Source organism: Cimex lectularius, unplaced genomic scaffold (assembly GCF_000648675.2).
Source record: "Cimex lectularius strain Harlan isolate CLEC.00 unplaced genomic scaffold, Clec_2.1 scaffold315, whole genome shotgun sequence".
Lineage (NCBI taxonomy): Eukaryota > Metazoa > Arthropoda > Insecta > Hemiptera > Cimicidae > Cimex > Cimex lectularius.
Window position 1 is genome coordinate 226361 of NW_019392916.1, and position 24249 is coordinate 250609.

General features: G+C 34.0%; 1 long non-coding RNA gene across 2 annotated transcripts in view; it reads left to right on the top strand.

Annotated features, from left to right (window-relative positions):
* Positions 1-24249, top strand: part of LOC112127840 — a 77982-nt gene that overhangs the window by 24203 nt on the left and 29530 nt on the right. The window contains exon 3 of one of the 2 annotated variants that reach the window (XR_002910745.1): positions 14891-15157. The exons of the other annotated variant lie outside the window; for it this stretch is intronic. This is a non-coding gene — a long non-coding RNA (uncharacterized LOC112127840). Of the gene's footprint in view, positions 1-14890; positions 15158-24249 lie in introns of those variants that run through there. 2 annotated transcript variants of the gene reach the window in all.

Here is a 24249-nt window from a genome sequence, read left to right on the forward strand (position 1 = left end):
CGAAATTTCAAAATAAATTTATTAATTCAACTTGAAAGTTTTAAATCTCAATTTTCTTTTCTAAATTTTAAAACAAAAAATTATTATTTTTCAAATTTAAACAAACAAAAATTTAAACTTTTTCAAACTATATACAAACTATTTGCCAGGTTCTATGAGAAACAAAGGTGGATAGGTATTCATTTCAGGATCCAGTATTCAATTTTGAGACAATCCCACGTGAACTACAGCTTTCCTTCAGGACTAAGTTTTTAAGAGCCAACTCTTACTCTCCCATTGTAGAATGAGCTAAATCTGGTCTCTCTACCCTAAAAGTGGGAATCCCTTTAATCAGACACTGCAGTAACTAAATAATAAACCCAAAATTACAAAATTGTCATCACGAAATAAAAGTTAACTCTGACAATTGAACAACTATCTCGCAAACAGGGTTTCAATTATTATTAATATAGGTCAATTTAATTGGTGAAGTTTCGGCAAAAACATACTAGTCCTATGATTTTTGTGTAGATTTTTTGTAAATTATTCTGAATTAGAAGATGCATATTTTTATGCGACATTTAAACTAACATAATATTTGAGAATGTGGCAACATAGTACATGGTTGTCGACAAGTATCAGATGAATAATTTTATATTATTTGTTTTAGATATAATTTGAATATTTGTGAATTATAGTTTTAAATTATTACATTTTTACATTTTAGATAATACAAATTAAAAACGTACGCCGTTTTCAAGGCGCAGGGTATACTAAACGCGTTTCCTAACGGTTCTGAGGTACCGGTGGGCTCCACACCAAGAAATTAAACACCCTGTTGCTTTAAAAACTAATAATGATTTTTTGATAATTAAGTTGAAGTTACATGAAAAATATACTTTACCTAAATAATATTTTATTTGTATAAACCACTTCTGAAGGTCTTTAAATCTATCTGGGACAAAATATGGTCCATTTACTACGCAATTTTTTTTTAAATTAATATGTACTTATCGAATATGTGTTTTTCCAATAAAATATATAAATTTTTTATGTTTACTTTAAACACGTTTATATGAAGAAAAACGGTCCCTGTTGGGTTTCTACCTAGTTTTAGTGTTTCTTTACTGCATTCTATACTTTAAAAATCCCTCCAATATCTCCACATTCCGCTATTTCCATAAGTCCTCCCTCTAAACCTTTTACTTCTTCTGTTTTCAAATAAGAAATTAAAAATTTACTCAAAACTCCTGTCTTTGACCTCATTACAGATTCAACCCTTCGACTACTCCCAACAAAATCCATAGTTTTCGACCCGATCTTTATAATGCAAATTCCACTAAACCGCAACACCTTCCGAAGTCTTACATTTTATAAGTATACTGTCAAGCTTCCATAATCCTCTCGAAAATCCAGTCTGTGAGCATATACTTCCCAACCTCCCCCGACCATCAGTTTGGATTTATGCATCACCATTTCATTGTTCAACAGTGCCATCGTCTTGTGATCATCATCGCATTCTCTCTTGAAAAGAAAGGGGAAATCCTCGATGTTTAATCTAGTCTGTCATCTGGGTTTGCCCTGACAACTCAAGAGCAACATACACGTTTCACACTTTCTTAGTCTACCTGGTCGCGGCAGGTACTGTGAAATATGAGGCACATGCTACAGTTATATCTGCTGTCTGTATGGTGTTCGTTAATAAAACGTTTTAATCTGCTTCTATTTAGTGATAATTCCAAGTGAAAATAATTTTTATATTGAATACTTTTGATCTAATTTAAATTTACGCCCAGCTGCCCTTGGGTGTCACAGACGAATTGACAAACAGCCTCTTCCCTAAGCGATGAACCAATTTTGATGATATTGTTTTAAAAGAACTTGTAAATCACCTCCTACACTCACAAATGCAGTATTTTCCTAAAAATCTTGGAGATTACATTAAAAAACATGGTGAAAGTTTCGTCAGTGCGAAAAAAACGACTGAGCAAAGGTAATGAAGATGGAACGTTAAAACGTTAGCATGACATATTACTGGAATCTCAAGCGTGGGAATGCTCTCAACTGGGAGGAAATCATCAAAAATAAAGTTCGCCGCTGTGTGAGCCACATAAATCTTAAAAAAATCCTCTTTGGCATGTGATAAAAATATATTCGTTGGTAATGTTTTAAAGGAACACATATTTCTTTTGTTATTTACAAATATTTACTTTTTATAGAACGAGAGTTCCGTAGGCAGACCAAACTGATCGTTTACAACCAAATTACAGGTTCACCACCCAGTAGACCCCATGAAGAAAACACAAAATAATTTTTATATTTTTCTGGTCTAGTTAGCTTCAAAATAAATTACACAGCATGAGACCCAAATCAATTTGATACTTATTATATTCCAGGTAATTTTTGTCCACCAACCTTATAAGGCTAATACATACTACAGAAAAAACAGATACAATTGGTACAAATTTCCTAGTACAAAAATATATGTGTATATNATATGTTTATATAACTCAAGTTTATGTTACAGGCACCCTTGAGGTAAATCCTGTTTAAGAGCTGCCAGCAATACAATGAGAGAAAAAAATTGGTTTAGGAAAAAACTAGTGAATAGTAGCCATAACACTTGCAAACGTGGAGAGAAAAAATAATAATTACAAGTTGTCAAAATGGATTGATCAATCATGAAAAATTAAGAATTTTCCTTTTTAAATAGTAGGGGTAAGTTTTTATTATTGTTCTAAGCCATATACTCAAGGAGCCTTCGAACTGGACTATTTAGAAAAGTATTCGGGATTTACTTCACATTTAGTATTATTGGGGAACACGGATGGAATCACTTAGGGCATACATTAACAGAAAACAATTCAACCTAAATGTTAATTTTGGTTGGACAACACGCTATTTATAACATATGTCATATTTTAATTTTTTATATTTGACGAAATAATTTCCACGTCAAGTGAAAAAAACCCTTAAGGTTCGGAAAAGGTAAAGGTAAAATGTGTTATTTGAGTAGCAGGGAGTGTCCAATTTGTATTTAAAACACATTGAACGGATTTTTTTTCTGAATTAGTTATTGGTTTTTTAGCATTTTCATACACAGTCCCCAGCATACCAAGGCATATTGAATTTGTTATTGTATGAGCGATAATATATTTTCAGTAATTTACCGCATGGCATTACAGAAATGACTGATTTGATGCGAATTTATATCACTCATGGCAAAATATATAAATCTTAAATTAAAGATTAAAGAATAAAAATATATAAGATATTTTCTTAATACGTATTTCCGTTGTTTTTTAAAGTAGGTTTCAGCATGCTTAACGTCTAATTTTCATATTATAATTATATATTATGTAATATAATTTATTTTATTATTTTACAAGAAAAGCTTTAGAGCGTCTATTTAAAAAAACGGAAACGTGAAATTATGTAGGCTTCAATGAAATCTGAACATGTTTTCATTTTAAAGGTTCTCGGCTTATTTCTTGAATTCACCACCTACGGCTGTATAACATAAAGAGAGAAAAGGCAATTCTCGACATCTCCGGAAAAAATAAATACAGAAGAATCACTCTCGGGATCAAATTCGAAGGAATGGGGGGAAAGGGAGTGAGTGGGAAAATGGTGTGGGAACAAAGTGAAGGATATTGCTGATCAAGTGTGGGACATATCGTCCAATCAGAGGGAAACTTTTCCAATACCGTGGCAATACAAGAATTCACCCCTCCGCCTCTCCACCAAACCGGGCACAGTCGATATCCCATCCCGGGTCCAATCTCATACCAAATATTTTCATTTCGCCTCGTTTATTTGCCCATTACCTTTCCTTCGTGCCCCCCTCCCCCCTCCGGCCGGGTCTATACTTATTTATGACCTACCTCTACTTATTTATGAGCCCAACTCTGAGAAATGTCGGCAAATATTTCTCAAGCTTCCCATCTCGTTGAGGGAGGGTTCAAATTAGAAAATCGTGCGTGGACGGAATGAAGCGTATTGGTATGCAAACACCAATTTCCTTTAATCTCGATCCCTCCTGTTTTCGGGAAAGGGGAGAACCTTTTTTTCCTTTTTGGTTATTTTAAGCCAATATACATAATTCTACTTACATTTTTTTCTATCCGCTAATGCAACTAAATTCATTTTGAATAAGTCTCAGTAATTTTCCTAAAAGTTAATATTTCTTCTTGTCGATATCTACACTAAAAGGAAAAAATTTTTAATATTTTTAATTATCTCTTAGACAATCATCCCCTGATTATCTTACAACAATATTTGGTCCGTTTTAAAGGATTGGAGATAAATAAAACACAGATCAAATATCCCATTTTTTTACGATTGGATTTTATAAACCATAGTCAATAAATAAATAGTCAATCTGTTGGTTCAATTGTTTAATAGTCAATTTGTTGGTTTTCCTGTAAAGTTTCATTCTAGTACAGTGGTCATTTTGTCTATTTTTTAAGTTGTACCATTTTTAAGTTTCAAATTGTTTGAGTGGTTGGTTTTAAGTGATACAGATTCAGCTCATAGGAGTGTTGGAAGAGATACACATCATAAAATCGATGCCACCTCGAATGCAAGCGATGATCAACACAAGAAGAGAAACTACTCCGGACTGAATTGAATACTTTTTCCATTGTTTCCGAAGCAACATTTTTGATCAATTGTTTTATAGAATTTAATTTATTATGTTACTGTATGTTATATTTTTCTTTAAAAATATCCAGTAAAAAAGAATCAAAACTATAACGATTGCAATCATTTAATAAAAAAAAAAAACGAGGGTGGCCACTTTTTTGCTTTTCAGTGTCGATCAATCCTAAGTAACACCTACTGGTTTGACAGAAAGGTTTGGCGTCAAGGCCTTTCAGGATAAACGGAATCGACGAAGTCGATAAGTATACATTTGCAGCTTGTATGAATAAAATATATAATTAAATTCACTAGTTTTCGTGGTCCACTTGACGAATTAATATCTTTCAAATAATTAAGGTTTTTAGTTGAGATAAAAAAGTGACTGTCACGAGCGGGATTCGAACCCAGGACCTTCGGCTAGATACGCACGTGAAGTCACGATAGCTGAAGTGGTAGATTAGCCGAAGGTCGTGGGTTCGAATCCCGCTCATGACACTGACTTTTTTATCTCAACTAAAAACCTTAATTAATTGAAAAATATATTATATTGATAGCAATAGAAATTTAAAAAATACATTCTAAGCATAACTAATGATTTGACTAATGTATTGTATGTTATTTGATAGTTAGATATATATCGCTGTTTCAGCGTGAGGTGCGGCAACGAATTCTCAGTTAGCAGACCGTTACACGCTGGCGTCTCGCAAAGAACCATTCTAGGTCCCATCCTGTTTACTATTCATAATGCTCACTTTCGTAAACACCACAGCCATCATTACCACCTATGGAGTTGACACCGCAATTTTGTCTTCTAACCCGTATCCTATCCAAACAACCTCCAACATCCAAGTCTTGGGTTTATGAAAGACTGGAGCGAAAAGTGGAAGAAGAGACTGAATAAGTTAAAATTTATACAGCGTACTTTTATATTTAAAATCCTGATTTGCCCAACACTGAACATAAACCACGAAGAACTACCGACTTCCATTTGAGTAAGATAACTAGCACTACAACTAGTAAGTAGACTAACTAGAACTCAAGACTTAAGAGATAACAACTTAACAAAGGACTTGTATAACTACGAAAACTTTTAGGATCGAAATCTGTTTTGAACAACAAAACACAACTAATTATCTGTAAACAAGACCTTACTGCGATCACTCTGGACATATGGAGTGAAACTGTGGGGTTCCGCCAAGCCTTCCAATATCCAACGAATTGAATCCTTCCAAACAAAGGTTATCAGTAAATTGACAAAGCCTCTTACTACGCCACTAACCAATCTATCTAAAACAATCTCTGCATTCTTTTTTGTCAACGAACTGATACGATCCCGCTCCCGAAAGTTCCACGCCAAGCTCAGAAACCCATCCTGACCTTACTATCCACTTCCCATCGCCAGAACCCGCCACGTCGCCTTCAACAACGATTGCCTCGAGACTTCCTCACCCCTTAAATCCCTCAAAAGCGTTGGCTGGTATCTCTCAATATGTGTCCACGTGGTGCAATGCGGGCCATTGTGTCAGTGTGACCGAAAGAAAATAAACACATATAAGCAGATTTGTAATGTGTATTTTGATATGATCAAAAGTAGTATCTTTCGCAAAAATGCTTCAGCCTGTCGATGTTGTGCTATAAAACCTCAAAGATCAAGAAAACAAAGAGGATAAAGTTGACCAGAGACGACAATTCTACAAAAATACTCGACGAATGAACGGATTTTTTCTGCCCAATTGGTCTCATCCCTAATCACATTGTAAAAATATATACGATTAATACTCACGATTTACTTAGAGATAGAATACTGCAATAAAGCTTAGAATATCTTGAAAATATGACAAGCCGTAGTGGCTCTGATAAAGTGACTACAACAATAATGTATTTTATAAACCGCAGTTTATAAAGAAGAGAATGTCAGTACTGTGTTTTCCCAACTAACACGAGTGTCGACACATATTGTTTTTATGGTCTATTATGTGAAACTCGATTCGTAGGCCAATTTCAATTTGAATCGGTTTTTGTCGAGAGGAGGGAGTCAAAAGGTAAAAACGGAATCGAGAATAGGGCCTAAGTGCCTTTTTTGCCGTCTCGCTCTGACTTTACAACCACAATTTGATGTTGGAACTGGAAGAAAGAAAGCTTTCTTAATACGTGTAACAGCATCAACTTTCCCCCATGGGAGCACCAGAGGCGCTCGGAGGTCGGAGGGTCCCGTTCCCTACATTATTTACGACAATCTATTTGGACTCTCTAAGCAGATGAGGACTCGCCCACAGCTTTTAACTTGTTTTCTTTTTCACTCACCAACCCTTTTTCTCTCCTCCACCCTCTCTTTCTCAAAATTAACATAAAGTCTTGGAGAAGAATTACATTCCATCTTTTTTCAACGCCCTATTACTTTTCTTGAAAATGTTTTTGACGTCTAGAGCCTAGTGGTTAATTAGCTTTCTCTGATAAACCTTTTTCAAATTTTCCTACTTGTTTGCCACGGCACGAAAAATAGCATTTGATTAAAAATAGTGTTGAAATTTTTTTAGACTTTCATTAAAACTTAACTTACAAGCAATTTCTTTTATTGGACATTTACAACTGTAGATTAACTACAACAGTAAATTAATGACTTTTATAGTCTTGTCTTAATTTAAAAAAAGAAATAAAGTGAGAAAGTTTGTTTTGTTTGTTCGTCAAACACATTTCTACATTTCGCCATCGTTGGGTCTGAATGATTTCTGTGAAATTAAGTCCCTTTTTGAAGTAGGTGAGGGAGCCTTATCTTCGTTTGTTGATAGATTGCCTTTTTTTACTGTTCCGTTCAATCTTTTTATATTATTTACTATTTTAATTTAATTTTGAATTATACTTAATTAAATTAATAATATTTATCGTACTTGTTTTTACACTATACCAATTAAAAAGGAAAAGAACTGATGATCACAAATAAATAAAATAATACACATTTCTGAGCTGGATTAGATGTGGGTTATTTTTTTCCGGTGTTCGTCTTAAAATTAATCTTCATAAATCATCTGGATCTTATAGAAATTTTGAATTAATATTACAACCGTTGGAAAGGTGGATTTTTCTAGTTTCAGCCTATGTCAACAACTGATTTTATGTCATTATAATTGATGAAAAATGCACGGACGAGTTTTTTAAATGTTAACTGTTATGTTTGTGAATTTGGAAGTTTTCAAGTACTATATATTCATTTCATTCTATTTGTAAGTCGTGTTGTAGTATCATGCTTGACCGTATTGCTGATGATTTCTATGGGGGCCAGTCGCGTTGTTTAATTTTCCGCCAATTCCTCTATACGAAATGTATGTCCGTTTTGGTGTATATCCCATTTTTGACGAGTAGGTTAATTTTGACTTAATAATTGTCCGATTTTGTTCGTGGCATTCAGTGCTGTTTTGTTACCTAATTTGTTATATAGATTCATTAATTGGTATGCGTCTTTCCTATGGATGTGAATGGGAAAATTTAAAGTTTGCTTTTGTGTGGGCAATTTGTTTCTTTTGTTGAAGAGTTTGTGTAATAACTTTTTTAACCGTTCATACGAGAAATAATTTTTTTAGCAATTGAACGATAATTTTACACTACTAATAACTGAAGTTTGGGAAATCAAGTACATGTGTTTATAGCTCATCAGTAGGAGCAACTTTTTTGTTTGCGCTATATTTGTCAATATTTACAGAACCAAGAAAATGTGACTTAAACTTTAGATAAGAAATTTGAAAACACGATAAAGTTTGTTTTCTAAATTTGTACTTTGTATGCTTAAGATTACAAAAAAACAAATCGATTCCATCGGGTTTTTGATGCTCTTTCCATCAAATTTATAAAGGATTAACATATTCTGAGATACGAAGGACTTTATGGAATAAAGTTGTGAAGTGTTGAACTAAACTAAAAAATGATATATCTGGAATATAATTAAGAATCAGACTTTGGATAATACAGATTATTAATCCATTTGACATGTAGGATAACCTTCTGAAGTATTGACTTCAGGTCACCGGAGGCCCCGTGTATACCAGGATACTGAAATGAGGCCTCCTTTGATCGTTTTCAAGTCTGAACGTTATCTGCTTGTTTATCTCTGAAAGTCCTGTATGTTAAATGGTACTCCAGAAGTTACCCAAGTCGTTTCCAGTTCAATGTATACAAAAATAATAAATTTATACAATGCTCCGTATGATTTTTTTACGCTTTAATGGTTTCATATCAAAGGGGTGTTAACATGCATTTTTTAGGCTGTCAAAAATAAAAATTATTTATATATCCATATATGCGTTGAGCCTTTTAAGACTCGGAGAACGTAATCGAGCCGGGGGTGTAAACAAGTGATCTTGTTTCGAATGGTTTATTGTGCCGATGCGGCTACGGTTTGGTCGTCGGTAAACAAACCGTGGCCGTAGCCGCCGGCTCCGCCCATATGCTACCCAAGGCAAATAGTCAGATTATCACCGCCGGATCTCTAATGCGATTATTACAAGCCCCATCGTCTTTATGACTCATCAAAGCGGCCGCAATTTGCAATTATGACCGTTAGGCTCGCTCATTGAATATATCATGAAGCACTTTATACACGACTAGGTGCCCCATATGGCTCCAACCGCCCCTCTCCACATTATGCTAATCACAAATCTGATAGTTCGATCTCCTAATTTTCGATTGAACTAGAAAAGCACAGATATAAATCACCCATAACTTTTTCTGGGTGATAAGAAGCTTGTACGTAATTTGGCACCTCTTATGAAAACGGTGGTGGAGGTCTGCGACATTATTAACTTGTAACTTAATCATCTCCATTCTAATGTCTGTTCTAACTGGTGTTGTCTGTCAAGATCTCGTCAACTGTTTGAAAAATATGCCAATCCCTGAATATGAATAAGAGCTAAAATGCCTGAAATCCTACACTATTATTACAATACTAACACGCAACAAGTAAGACGGTTCTTTTGATTGCCAATGAAGATAACGTTGACTACAAACAAACAAATAGCCTTTTATTTTTGGTTCTTAATATCCAGTACGTAACTTCCTTTTATGAAATAAGGAATATTTTTCCTTTGGGACCTGGCGCATTCAAGAAATATCCACATCCATTGTTACTCCCAGTATCGCATCATAAACTTGTTCTTGAAAAAAATTGATTATACAAATACCAGTTGTGACATTGCTTTATTAACAATTACCAAACACTTGTCTTCAATGAAAACTAATGCGTCATTATTTCTGGTGGGAAATTCATGTCATGGTCATTTTATACGAAGTCTATGAAGAATCTTTTCAGCCGTACATTTATATATTTTCCCATAATTCATTTTGATTTAATGGTGAACATGATGATAATGTAATCGCAAATAAAGAGTGTATTCGATTTGATGAGCAGAAATCGCCGCATCAGCTTGTGAACTATCCCAATGTGCATCGTTTCCAAGGAAATTCAATTTTTGACATATTTATCTATACGTTACACAAAAACGACATGTACGTTTTCTTAAAATTTGGAATGTTGTTGGTCCAAGAACGTTCACCAATAATATTACACTAAATAAACTAAGTACCCTCGGAGCACTATTCTCAATTCTCATGGCCAGGCTTAGGTTCTCGGGGCGGTCAGGCCCGTTATCCTAGTCTCCCACCTACACTACTTTTGACTCTACTAAAGATACTAACAGCAGAGAAGTATGTACCTTTCCTGCGAAACCGATTCAGTAGTTTTTGAGATTATAGAGTGTTAGCGTAGGTTTTGCTTCTATTTAGTGTTAGCGCCTCCGAACGGAATTCGAAAGAATCGGGAGACGTGTAATTATACAGAAAGCAGAAGGGGTCGCTGCCTGTATGGAAAGAGATCAGACAGAAAATGGATACCACAAATTACTGAAATTGCTGATATATATATATATATATATATATATATATATATATATATATATTTAAATTCTGACGTCACTTATTTTTTATTTTGTATGCGTTTTATATAGTCTCTAAACACTCCTGACACTAATTTTCAGCGGTTAAGTTGTTGTTTTTGCGCCTATAATGTGCACACATATATTGTTTTACATACATTTACAGACGTACCAAATTAATGGAGAGTTTCAGGCAAGAGTGTTCCGAGAACAGACGTTAAAACTTTAGACTAAAAAGTCCCTTTTGTCCACAGTTTGATTCTCAATTGTATTCGAAATCATTACTTGTCATGTTACTTCAACCTTTCACTACTTTTTCACATAAACCTCCCGTATCTCATAAAATATTAATCCTACTGTAAATTTGATTACATGATCATAAAGAGCAATAAAAATCAAAGCATAAAAATTATTTGGTTTGTTTTGAAACCTTAAGTAAAAAAAGTCCAAATCAGTTAGAACAGAAACTTGTACGACTACAAAGTTTTTGTCTAACGTTTAAGTAAGATATTCTTGGCTTTAATACTTACAGATATGTTGCTTACAGAAAATCTGTACAAACTAATGAGCTTTAACTTGTACGTAGTAGTACACATGTACTTCATTTGATAAGGTCAATTACCACCAGTATAAAGTTAACGTTTAATTGCAAAAAAATATTTTTTCGGTTACAAAAGATTATAAAAAAATTAGTTAATTAAGATGTTCAAACTTCTATTAAATAAATAATATATTTATGAATAGTGATTATTTGGAGATCGTGAGATGCAGTCTGGTGTGGCGTAGGTTTAGAAAAACATTTTCTTTATCGTGCAAACGTTTCGCTCTTTTTTGAGATCATATTCAGAGCTGAATAAATATCGAAACGTTAGCACGATAAAGAAAACGTTTTTATAAGCCTACGTCACACCAGACCGTATCTCACGATCTCCAAATAATCATTAATTAACCGTCACTAAACACCACACCTATATAAATAATAATGTATGTCCAGCTGCTTCTGTAAATATTTTAAGAACTTTTCCATGATGTTTGAAAATTGCCTACATTTACGTTATGCCACTAAAAGTATTTAATCTGACATTTTTCCAGTGGAAGATTGGTTCATAGGAAGTTAAAAAAGCACTTTCAAAGTTTATGGAATCACTGATCGCCTTTGACCGAATCTATTTAATCAATAGGATAACTTAAAGTAATTTCTATCTGTTAATTTTAACTCTAAGGGGGCAATAACATTACATTAACTAAATACGGGCGACGCTAATAATTGTAAATCACTAAAATCTCAGTTTAAATAGTTGAAAGCTGATATTTCAATCTACCCTGACCCAGTAAATTTACTGTACCATAAATTGCTTATTTTATTAATAGGGGTTATCCTCCAGTTACAGTGTGTGTTTGTGTACATATAAGCGAAATTTTCTAGTGTTCACTCTAGTAAACTAATAAGTTTTAAAGTTTAATTACCTAAGAATCGAGGTATACATCGGTTTTATACTACATAATTGTATATGATAAAATACGCGGGGATGATAGAAAATCAGGGAGTTCACAAAATATTTGTGTTGAGAGGTTTAGTACAATTACATAAAAATTTTTTTTAACGATTTTATCATAATATTGTTTCTTAAAGTTCCTTGTAACTATTTAAAAAGTCGAAATAATAAGGAAACACTAGGAAACAGTAAAAAGATAATTTTCGAACACCTTTGAGGATCTTTTTTTCCAATGGTCGTGTTAATACAATAATAACCCGAGGCCGGATTGAAAACAGTCGACAAGCAATAATTTGCCGACCCCAAGCATCACCACCATATCAATGTTTATTATAAATTACAATTTTATAATATTAAATAGTTACCTATCATCTCGGTCTGCCTAAACTCATTGATTTTTATCAGTCAGACAAGTTTTGTCATTTCGATATCTTTAGTGTTTAGGCAATTTCTTGTTAATAACTTAAACTGACTAGGTATGCTAAATAGTGAGATTTCCTCCTATGTCTGCGGAGGTGATAAACCTATAGTTTGATAGCTACCTATCATCTTGTCTACCTAACCTATTTTTGTAACCTAACCTCGCTGATGTTTGTCACTCAGACGAGTTTCGGCATTTCAGGTTTTCTTAGACCTTTGTGACGTAACTATCAAAACTTTAGGTTTATCACCACGCAGATCCTACGTGAAAACCGCACAATTTGAAAAATTTATATTTTGCTGCTCTATGCGTGTTTCCTAGAGATTTTCTATAAACAATTTTTGATAAATGTGTTTAACGTCTCCTTACAGTAGAATGCTATTTCATAAGTCTTATGCACTTAAAACATAATGGCATGATCGAACCTTAATTCAGGAAGAATTAAAAGAAATTCGATCGTTGATGCTTATTATAAGCGATGCTCAAGGATTTCCATTACGCTAAATGATTCTTGGTGTGTTTGCAGTGAGTCAAGACCCTTTCGTGAAAAACTAAATCTTACGTTCAGCATCTCTGTAAAGACTCTTCGCAAGGGGAGGGAAACGTTAAGGAAGTGGAATAACAGCAATTCCAAGGGCTCCCCTTCAAAGATGGCCGACATTTGTTACCCACTAAATATTTATCCCAGGGGAGCCCCGCGCCTCCGCCCGGATCCACAACGATATTTCAAGATTGATTTAATATCGGTCTGCCCTCTATGTAAATAAAACGGGTTTACGGTTTATCTTGGCCGATGCCAATTTCGTAAGTTAACGTTAAAAAAAATCCACATCGCCTTATGAACACTGTGGGGAGCGACAGACCTACTCAAAGACATATCACAAGTAAAATACGTTTATCGTTTCAACCTTAATCTTTTCAGACTTTCAAAAGTGAAAAATCAATTAATTGCTAATATAAAAAAACAGATTATGTACATTTTTTGTATTTTTCAAATGCATATGAACTAATCAGCCATAATCACTTAATAACCAAGCTTAGCTAAAAATTTAAATTTTACACTAATTTTTTAAATTAATTAATATCTGAGTAGTCGTTCAAAATTTGTCAATTTCTATTTCGAACGATATGACATTGGCTTGATTAATTCTGGAGTTCCACAGGGGTGAATCTTAAATACGCTTATATTTTCATTTAGATCTATGAATCTCTTCGGCTGAACTTTCTTTTAATTGGACAGTATTGTTCGGGTCTTCCTTGACGTGGCTCAGGCTTTTGATCGAGTTTGGCATGCTGTTCTTGCGCAAGGACCCTCTACTAGGGGATTCATCTCCTAGGATTCATCCCTCTACAACCTATCCTTCGAAGCTACCTCACTGGCCAGTACGTCCGAGTCATTGACGGGCGGCATCTTCCCTAATCCTTGGTGGTGTATCTCGGGATAGTGTTCTGGTTCCCATAGTGCACCAAGTGTACCCAGCTGACCTGTTATCCCATCCTCAAACTACCACCCTAAACTTTGCGGACATTTGAAATCGAGAACGAATCAGTTCATTGACAAAAGAAATGTTAAGATCATTGTAGGTAGAGAGGGTAGTGACGTACTAAAGAGCTTTGACAATTTGTCTAAGGACTTTTGTTTGGAAGAATTGGATGCGCCGGATATTGTATGGCATAGCATAACACCCACAGTTCCACTCCGTATGTCCAAAGTCTTAAGTATTTATTTGAATGGAAATCGGTATCTCTTTGTTATTGATGGGTAGTTAAAGGCAAGACTTTTTTTGCCCAATGTAACTAAGTATATTTTTCTTCATTCAGTCTTTTCTTCACTTTTTTCACCAGTGTTCGATAAACTGAACCTGTACACTTGGATGTTGGAAATTACTTGGATCGAGTTAGGTCAAAATGGCGGTATCGCCCGCGTAGGTGGTGTTGATGGTATTTGGGTGTATAGGTTGGTCGTCAGCCGTATAAATGACATAAAGGATGGAACCGAGAATGGTCCCTTGTGAGACGCCGGCATGTATTGTCTAACTTCCTAGAACTCGTTTTATATCAAGTACCTTTTGTTTTAAGTTTCCCTTTAATATATTATAAATACTTATATATTCTACTTTATTTATTTTCCTTTGTCAATGTTCATAACCTAATACACTGATAAAATAAAACAACTTGAATTCTCACATATTTTGTTATTATTTGCAACGCATTTAGGATCAAATAATTATATGTTCAGTTTTATATTCTGTGATGTCTATCAAATGTTATTTCCCGTAAAAAAATATCACACATTTAAAACTCTGTTTAGTAGAACATTTTAAACACTTTATTCAAGCGATTATATCGCCAACGAGAAACATTTTTAATATGAAAAAAAGGAATTCCGTCTGTTTTCTGATTCCGAGTCAAATGATATTTTCGTTTAACAGGGAGCGTTTAAGAGCACCTACGCCCAGAATCACAAAGGAGAGCACTTAAGAGCTGAGATCATGCTCTGTATACGAATTTGGAGTGTCCGTGCGACAAGGTAGTTTCCAGTTTCACATTTGGACACGACTCGAGGGACCTGGTAATGGAACACCTTAAAAGAAAATTAAAGATTGCCTCATTACGATGGGATCTCATACAAAAAAGAAGGGCATCTACATCAAAAATATATTTCAATTCTTTTCACTGTCATGTTCTTTTCAGTTCATTTGTGCATTTAGTAAACAAATAAAACCCATTTTACTCAATACTGAAGATAAAATGCAAGGTCTTCTTTGAATGCATAGTTTTCTAATGAAGGTTGTTACTTTTCTTTACATGCTTTTATGCTCATAGTTTATTAATTTTGATACTGACATTGTAATTACCCTGTGGTTACTGTTTGTCCAGTCAATTTCTACATCATATTTTTTATGTGCCTATCAATTCCCTTAACTAGCGATTATTAGCGATTTAGCTATATTATTATAGAAGTTAAACTGTACTTTCATTCTTCAAGGTGCATTGAATTTAACAGAAAACCTTGATTTTCGTAACACGTTCAGTGTATTTTTGTTGAGGGAATATTCATTTTATTGTTTGCAAATACCATAGTTGAATTCTGTCCTAGAACCAAGATCAAAGTAAATTTACGGCTACTGTTTATTTTTATAAATCTCGCTGACAAAAAAAATAATAAAAAATTCTTGAAATTCCCATCTTGAAATCTTAAGTGCCTCGAAAGAAAAGACATCTATGCAACATTTGAATGAGCAAGCCAATAAGAAATAAAATAACCTGTTAAAATATTTCGAACTGAATTACACAATTTATAAAGTAGATTATCTGCTTAAGAAAAGAGGGCGGAAAATGGTAGAAAAGAAGGGATCATCTTTGGGTCAGATTTCTGGAGGAAAACGAAGGTATAATTTTCAATGGTGAAGTGAGCAAAGGAGTATATCCCATTTGAAAAATAAGCCCGTAGCGTTTTTTCAGTAATTCGATTTTTCTACCTTGTGTTTTGAAGCAATATTTATTTAGCCATTATTATTTACACTCTGAATAGAGAATATTTAAGCTGTTTTAAACGTTTTTATTCAGGATCTCATATTTTCCAAGGTGTTTAGCTAATGAAAATTTTAGGAAAAATAGTGGCATTTTCAACATTTAATGATTTTTGTAATACCGCAAAGGAAAAACCGCAAATTAGAGTACTAGAAATAAAATCGAGATGAGAATCGTGATGACGCTTTAGAAGAAGGTTACGTAAGTTACGTAAGTGGTTTGCTAAGTTTTGAGCGGAAATTATGATTTTGAAGACGCAAAATGCCCTGGTCGTCCTTCAACTGTTGATAATGAACAAGCTCGAGCTTTTGACACTGAGAGCTCCCACTCTTTTATTTTCATGTATTTATTTTTAAATTTATAGTTAAATACAACTTCAATTAGGTAAAAATATGTACATAGTCAAAAGAAGAGAGGGGACACTGCCCATTAACAGTATTCCAATTAGATAACAATTTGTTATCTTTATTTAATGGAGACTAGTGCCACTATCACTGTCACTGTACTGGATAGGAGATCTCGCGGCCATCGCCTCTTCAGTCGGCGAGGGGGGTTTGAGGGAATTTACCGGGATACAAAATGGTTGTAGGGAGGGTTTAATGAAATTGGTGGTAACCAGGATGGATTACTTCTAAGACAAAAGCAATATTTAGATCTGTGTGGGTTGTTTCACTGAGCAAATAATGATTTTTCTGAGGATTATGGATTGTTGGATAGAGATGTCGGAATGTCTGGCTAAACCCCGCAGTTTCAGTCCGTAAGTCCATATCAGCTTTACTATGGTATTATAAAACACCCTTTTGTTTGTAAGTGATAAGTTTCCTGAGATTCCACGTCAAGCGTCAAACGATGTACAGTCCTAAATATCGCATCTTGTCAAGTAGGCAAAGGGATATTAATGAAATAATCTGGAGCAGGGATTTTTTCGGAGAGTGAATGTTATGTGAGCCCACTCAATCTCACACTCAATGACACGAGACATTTGGAGACACCTAACATGTTAAGAAAAAGAAGAGTTTCAACGCATCTAAAAGCAGTTGGATACGTTTCCTCAATTTATTGGACCTCATCAATATTGGCCATTCTCTCCTAAAACGTACGGTAAATGACCCATTTACAGAAATATTTGCAACAGTTTGCAGAAAGGAAAATGCTAGTTGAAAACGTAACGACTAACAACTCCAAACGGCTTATATCCTAAGGTAATGTGGATTCATTGGGTTTGAAAGGGGGTACTTTCATGTGAACTTCGGCCCAACAAAACTTGAAACCTTACTCTAGCGTATACTTCACACAATTGGATTAAAGTCAGCAATTGACTAATAAAGAACTGCATAGGTGAAGGCAAGAAGGTCGTTTTCTAACAGGAAAACGCTAGCCTCCACGTGTATGCAAACATGCAGGGAATAGTTTGAGCTTGGCTCCTAGGCTACCTCACCTGTATTTGCCTGACATTGCCTATTACCATTTTCACTTATTCCACGCTTTGCAAAACTTTCTTAATGGGAAAAACTTTAATTTCACGACTATAAAACACATGCAGGACTTTATTGCTCAAAAACCTGAGAAGTTCTAGGAGTACGGAATTAGAAATGTACATAGAAGAATAAGTAGCACAACAAAATGGCTCATTCATTGTTGATAGTGTTGACTAAATATGTTTAAAGGTACATGAAATATAATTGAATTCACGATAATAAACACTACGGACTTGTTTTACTACTCAATGCAATTCTGTCAATTTGCAGGCTGATGATGAACGATTACATCTCGAAATCAGCATCACTGCAAAACCACGTGTGTAAAACATGTAATGAATTTAAATATTAAAACAACCTGACTAGAGATCTAAGAAAATATATTTTATGTTTAGCAGTAAAAATAAGAAAGTAAAAGAGTAAAGAGGATGGTTTAATATGAAAAATGACATCGGCCTTATCTTTTTTCCGTTAAAAATAAAACGTAAATCAATTCCAAGTCAATTTATTTGGTTTCCAGCCTCTTCCTCCTCCGAGTATTAATTTCCACTGGTTAAAATTGGAAATTTAACCGAAAACGGGCCCATGGCGGAAAATGAGTTTTGTGCGGGAGGCGGGTCAGGACGGCGTTTACGAACGGGCCGCTATGCCAATAACATCTTTAATCCACGTTGATTGACAATTTGACTATGCAAACAGACTCTTGCCCTCCTGATTGAAACTCTTGTTGACACTGGTAATTGCCAGCGGTTTACGTCCCAAAAGCCATTGTCAAGTTCCCAGCGGACTTGGAATTAGGGCCCGGGACCAAAATTACATGTGGAGGAGGAACATTCGATTCCTCACGCAATCTATTCCGAATTGTGGCTAAACGAATTTCCGACCTAGCAGGCGAAATCAAATGGGCGTTTGATATTTGCGGCAGCGCACTCCTGTCCAATCCAATTATTTCCAGCGGTCTTCTCATCATTTGATAGCCAGATTTGATCGGTTTTACTCAGATTTGCCTTTATTAAAGTAAATTATTTTCACACACAATGTGCCTATTTTATTCAACTTTTTTTTAAAACAATTTTACCAAGAAGAGATCTCTATTTTTTTCGGTTTTAACTGTTTCACTAGACAAAGACCATGGTTTGTTGTAACACTATCCTATAATAATACTATTCCTACTGTAATCTTATTCTACAATAAAAGATTTTTGTTTCTTCTCTTCTCTCTTTCTTACAAGTTCTTCCTATTCAAATTTATAAAAGTAAACATTCTTTTCAGTACAATAAAAACTAAAATTGGAAGTTATAAACCAATTATTCATTTACAATCTAATCAATTCTATATTGAATTTACTGGTTGAACTAGTTCAAAATCATATTCTCTCTCTCTCTCTCTCTCTCTCTCTCTCTCTCTCTCTCTCTCTCTCTCTCTCTCTCTCTCTCTCTCATTTTTATGTTAAGAGGACACAAATTTGGAAATAAAAATTTTAAAGTAGAGGAGAGACATACATTTTTTAGCTTAATTCTCCTCACATTACTTGCGGTAGCAGAGAAATCAGAGAGGAGAGAGAGAGAGAGAGAGAGAGAGAGAGAGAGAGAGAGAGAGAGAGAGAAATATTACTTGCCAAAAAATCTGGTTTTCGTGTAATTCAACGGGGGAAATCTATTTTCAAATAAATTAAATTAGCTTTTATTCACAATCCTGTAATGTTGTTACATTTCTTTTGAGCTAAAATAGAACCTACAATTTTCAATTTGTTCATAAAATTTTATGCATTTTCGGAAAGAGTGCGTTTACATTTTAGTTCGATATTTCGGATCTCAGTTTTTCACTCTTTTTTTGGGGTTTTGTCAAAATTTAAAATCTTTATCAACATATATTTATATACATACAGGCTATAACCATAAGTGTGTCAACAATTTTTACCCATTAATTAGACCTTTTGGTCGTTATCTTTCGGATTACGTTACAACAGCCTTAATGAACCATACTATGAATGGTGTCAATTTTTTTTTACCGGTATTTGTAGATTATCGTGTATATATTCTCGCACAGCTATGGCGAATGGATTTACATTTGTCACGATTAACTTAATTTATCTATTATGCTTGAACTTAGCGCAAAGATTACTAGGGAGGCTGGTGTGGGAGTTGATGACCTGTTAACCAACATTTTTTAATCTTAATTAACTTAATTCTTAATTCACCACACCCTTAATTTCCCAACTCACGGGTGGGATAGATAGATCGATAGATAGATAGATAGATAAATAAATAGATAGATAGATAGATAGATAGATAGATAGATAGATAGATAGATAGATAGATAGATAGATAGATAGATAGATAGATAGAGAGAGAGAGAGAGTAGATAGATAGATAGATAGATAGATAGATAGATATAGATAGATAGAGAGAGAGAGAGAGAGAGAGAGAGAGAGAGAGAGAGAGAGAGAGAGAGAGAGAGAGATTAATTTCCACAAAATCTAATTATATTCAAAAATTCTAAGTGATTGTAGATTTTTACTATATTGTAAAAGGGCGAAATGTTCATGAGATTTTACTCACTTTTAGTGTCCTTTTTTTTTACAAAACTTGATTTATGATCAGTCTATTTTTTTTTTGAAATAGCAGAGTTAAAGTTATATGAAATGGGGATAGGGATAAAATGATGAGTTATAATAAGAGAGAGATTAAATGAGATTAATTGATTTACATAAGAATTTAAGGATGTACCGTGTTAGTATTAACTGTACTTAATCAAGTCTTTTTAAAGTGCAACACAATACATATATTTAGCCTATTTATGTGTAGGATTGCGCAGCTGTTTCCCATTTTTCTGAATTTAGTTTAAAAAACGTTCTGTCCATTGTTATTATTTATTGTAAGATGTGTTTTAAAGTTTACATCCTCTATATTAATTTAACGCTGAAAATGTAGATAAGAGAAGGCAGATGAAATTTTCAACCACTGATGAATTTATTTTAACTCAGGTATTAAATCCCACCCGAATTTCGGATCCATTGTTCTCCGTAGTTTTGTACAAAAAAATACAAATAAAATAAAAGGGAAGGCGGGATTGCCAACAAATAAATAGCCCTCAGGCATAACTTTATGTTTACGGCCGGTTTCTACTAGGGCCTTAAAAGGATTCTGAGGGGATTTCTGGTTATTTGCCGGCCCCTTATACCGGCTTGATGTTTTATCAATATAGATATCTATGTATAAGGAAGGAGAATGAGGATCACGGCCAATATAACACTCTGACTATTTTATCCCCAGTTTATTGATATGTTCAGCGAATCTATTACAACTATTTTCCTCCGGCCATGAAAAATATAATCCAACAAGATATGGAAAAAAGGCAATATTTTTATCCACCAGAAGTATTACCTTAATTATTATTATCATTATTTTATTTGAGACAATTTATTAAATAACTATTATTGAAATTAAAATTATGCATTTATTCTATTTAGACTTTGACTTTGTAAATATAAATTTTATTCTGCATTTGATATAATTTATACAAACCATTGCTTTTCAAACTACATCAAAAATTTTAGTTAAAAAAAGCATATTAGCAAAAAAATAGTTTAATTATTTAATATATTATATGTTTATTATTAATTATTTTTTCTAACTGTTATGCAACGATCTTCTCAACTATCTTTACATAAAAATTGGAAAAAATAGTTCAATGCCGTAGTAAAGTAATTAGCCTCTTGGGAGAGGAAAGATTAGTTGTTTTTGTATATTATGAAGTGAAGAAAGTAAATGAATTCAAGTAAACTGGATTGCGCTAATTTAACTAACTTTTTTTGGGTATGAGAAGCCATTGCAAAAGTTGCTAAAGAAATAGTAGTAATATGATTGATGAGTAGTATTATGATAGAGCATGATTTTCTAATTTGTTGTACATAAACCCAAGTTACAAAGAAAATTAAAGTAATTACTGTCACTCGGAGGACTTAAGGTTGGATCGTTGGACATGGGGTCAAACAGTACTTTGTACATATTAATACCAATTGAAATTCCGTCGGAGCGTACATTTTATCATTGGATCAGTTTCAAACAAAAACAGTAAGTAAAATTTAAGAATAAAATATACATCCTGTTTTGCCAATAAAAAGAAGTTGGTTAAATTAAGCATTTTTGTGCAAATTATTGACAATTTTCTGTTCGTTATATCGAGCATTAATTGATCCGTAAATAGTACAATCGTGGAGATATGCATTTTGTCCTCTTCCTCCATAAAATGTGTTATAATAAAAATAAAATTGATTTGAGGGAATCTCTGCTAGAAACTTAAACCCAGTATTTATTTATAAAAGTTCTGGATAAGCTATCAAGGGAAAATTTTACGTATTCTATGAACACCATTTATCTAAATGAATAATTATAAGTTAAAGAATATATCTCGGTGAATTTGGCCATATATACCAATAAATAAACAAGTGTAGTAGCCGCAGAGAGGGACGGGTGTTGCTCAAAGATTAATTTGAGGCAGGGAAATAATTCCCGGAGATTGCTCGTGTAAAAGAGAAGAGTGCGTGATAATGGAGAGGGACTTGCAAATGCAGTCCTGTATTCAGGGGGTTGAAAAATATGTAAACTTGGTATAATCCTTTAGGGCTCCCTCGTTAGTCATCCATCCGGCTCCGTGATTCTATTAGCTCTTCTACCCAACCCCAAAAGTAATTCTTATTGTAATTTGCCCCGGAGAAGAGGTAATTTTTGTGAATTTACATAATCCCCCGGTGCGTGGTGGAGCGGGCGAGAGGATTTTAATTTGAAATTGAATGGCCGAGCGGTTGAATCAAGTTCCCGGGAACTTTCTCTTTCCTCTTTAACTAATTTTTGTTCTTTTGCTTTCCTCTCTGGTATAATTTCTGTCTCGTTATATCCATACTGGGCGGCTCTAAATAGATTTTTTACTAACTAACTGTTAACGCCTATAATTTATTGTGAAAAGACGTCCGGAAAAATTTGTTTGCAAACTTAACGGTTTTATTATTCTTTGTTAAACTCCAATCTTGTACACTGCTGTGTTCTTAACATGTTCACCATAAAACATAACTTAAGAGGGTATATTGTACGACGCATGCAATTCTAACGCCGCATAAAAAAATGTTTAAAGTCAAATTGGGAAGCTAAAAACAAAAGATCTTATCCGAAAAACTCAAATAACCTGCAATAATACAAGCACGTGCATTTATTCTATGTATCATACTGGAAAACCCTGAAATATACCAAGACAACAAAGAAACCTATACCTTTTTTTATATTGGCAAGAAAATAATGAGCTTTTTTTTACAGTTCATTTTTTTTTTGCCTGGCATGTTTTTAACTATTTGGAAATGTAGTATTCATTATTTGCAACTACTTTGCCATCTTTCAGGTAACATGTCCATTTCATTAGCATAAATATCCCCAACTTTTAAGTACATGAACCTTGAGCAGCTGTTTGAACACTTTCAAAACTTCCAAAATTTTGGCAATTTAAAAAGGTAAATAGTAGTCACAAGGTCAAGGTGAAATATCCAGTGAGTATGACGGGTTTGATAAAATTAAAATTATTTAATAATTGTTTAATCCTAAGACAACGAGGGGGGAGGTTTTGTTGTCGTGAATGACTACACCTTTTCTTTTTGCAAGTGGCAGTTTTTCCTTTATTAGAGGGTTTAAACGGGTTTGCTGTTCACAATATATTTCACTATTAACCGTTTGCCCTTGTGGTAAATTTTCAAAATGCAAGTGACCGAACTTGTACGTTTCTTTCGTGCATTTGTTCACGATCCATCCTGATACGAACCTATGAAGAATTGGGTCGTAAGAGTGACAGAGGAGAGAAGATCAAATTGAGGTGCGATCCGACAAATTCCTTTCCTTGAGTTCGCGTTGGATCCATTTAGCGTACTTTCGAACTAGTCCAAGTCTGGATGTGGTTTCCAATAGTTGTATGGGAAAAATTTGACAACTCTCCTAGTTCTCGTGTCGTCAAAAAGGGATTCTCTTCTAGCCTATGTCTCAATATGTCGTCGTTAACCTCAGAAAGACGTCCACTGCGCGCATCAAATTCGAGATCAAAATCTCCTTCTCTAAATCGAACAAATCACCGTTGGACTTTACGAAGATAAACATGCAAACACTGCACACTGCAAATTTTCAGTTTCAAAAGTTGCGTTGTTCCCTGTTTGGAATTTATAAAGTGTGCCTTAAATGCATTTCATCCAAAGACATGATTACCTATTAAATTATTAGACACAACTAAAGAAGTTGAAAACAGAAACTGACGAGAAATAAATCCTTTTCATTTAGGGATTAAACAAGCGTATTAGTGAACGAAACTAATATAGACAAAAAAAATAAATATTGAGCTGATTAATCGTATAATTGAAAAACGACATTATTTTATTGCCAAACCAAGAACCACCGCCATATTTTATTTAAACAAATGGCATATCAAGTCTTGGGCCAGTAAAAATAAGGGTTCGTTTTGGGACGCAATTGGCGAAAAGTTGGAAATCGTTTTAAGATGTCCATTTATATCTAACAGGCGGAACATGATTTTTATTGGTCACACACGGCGCGAAAACATTTGGTAACCGGAAAACCACGACATTTTCGCACTTTTTTCAGTTTTTCGCCACATTCGTAAACAATGTGCCTATCGAAAGCTTTAATATTATCAAAATGAAAGAGCATTACATTATGCAACGAATGAGCACTTTAGCTATGAAATTCTAATCAGTAATGATGGCGTAATGTACAGTTGAAAATCAA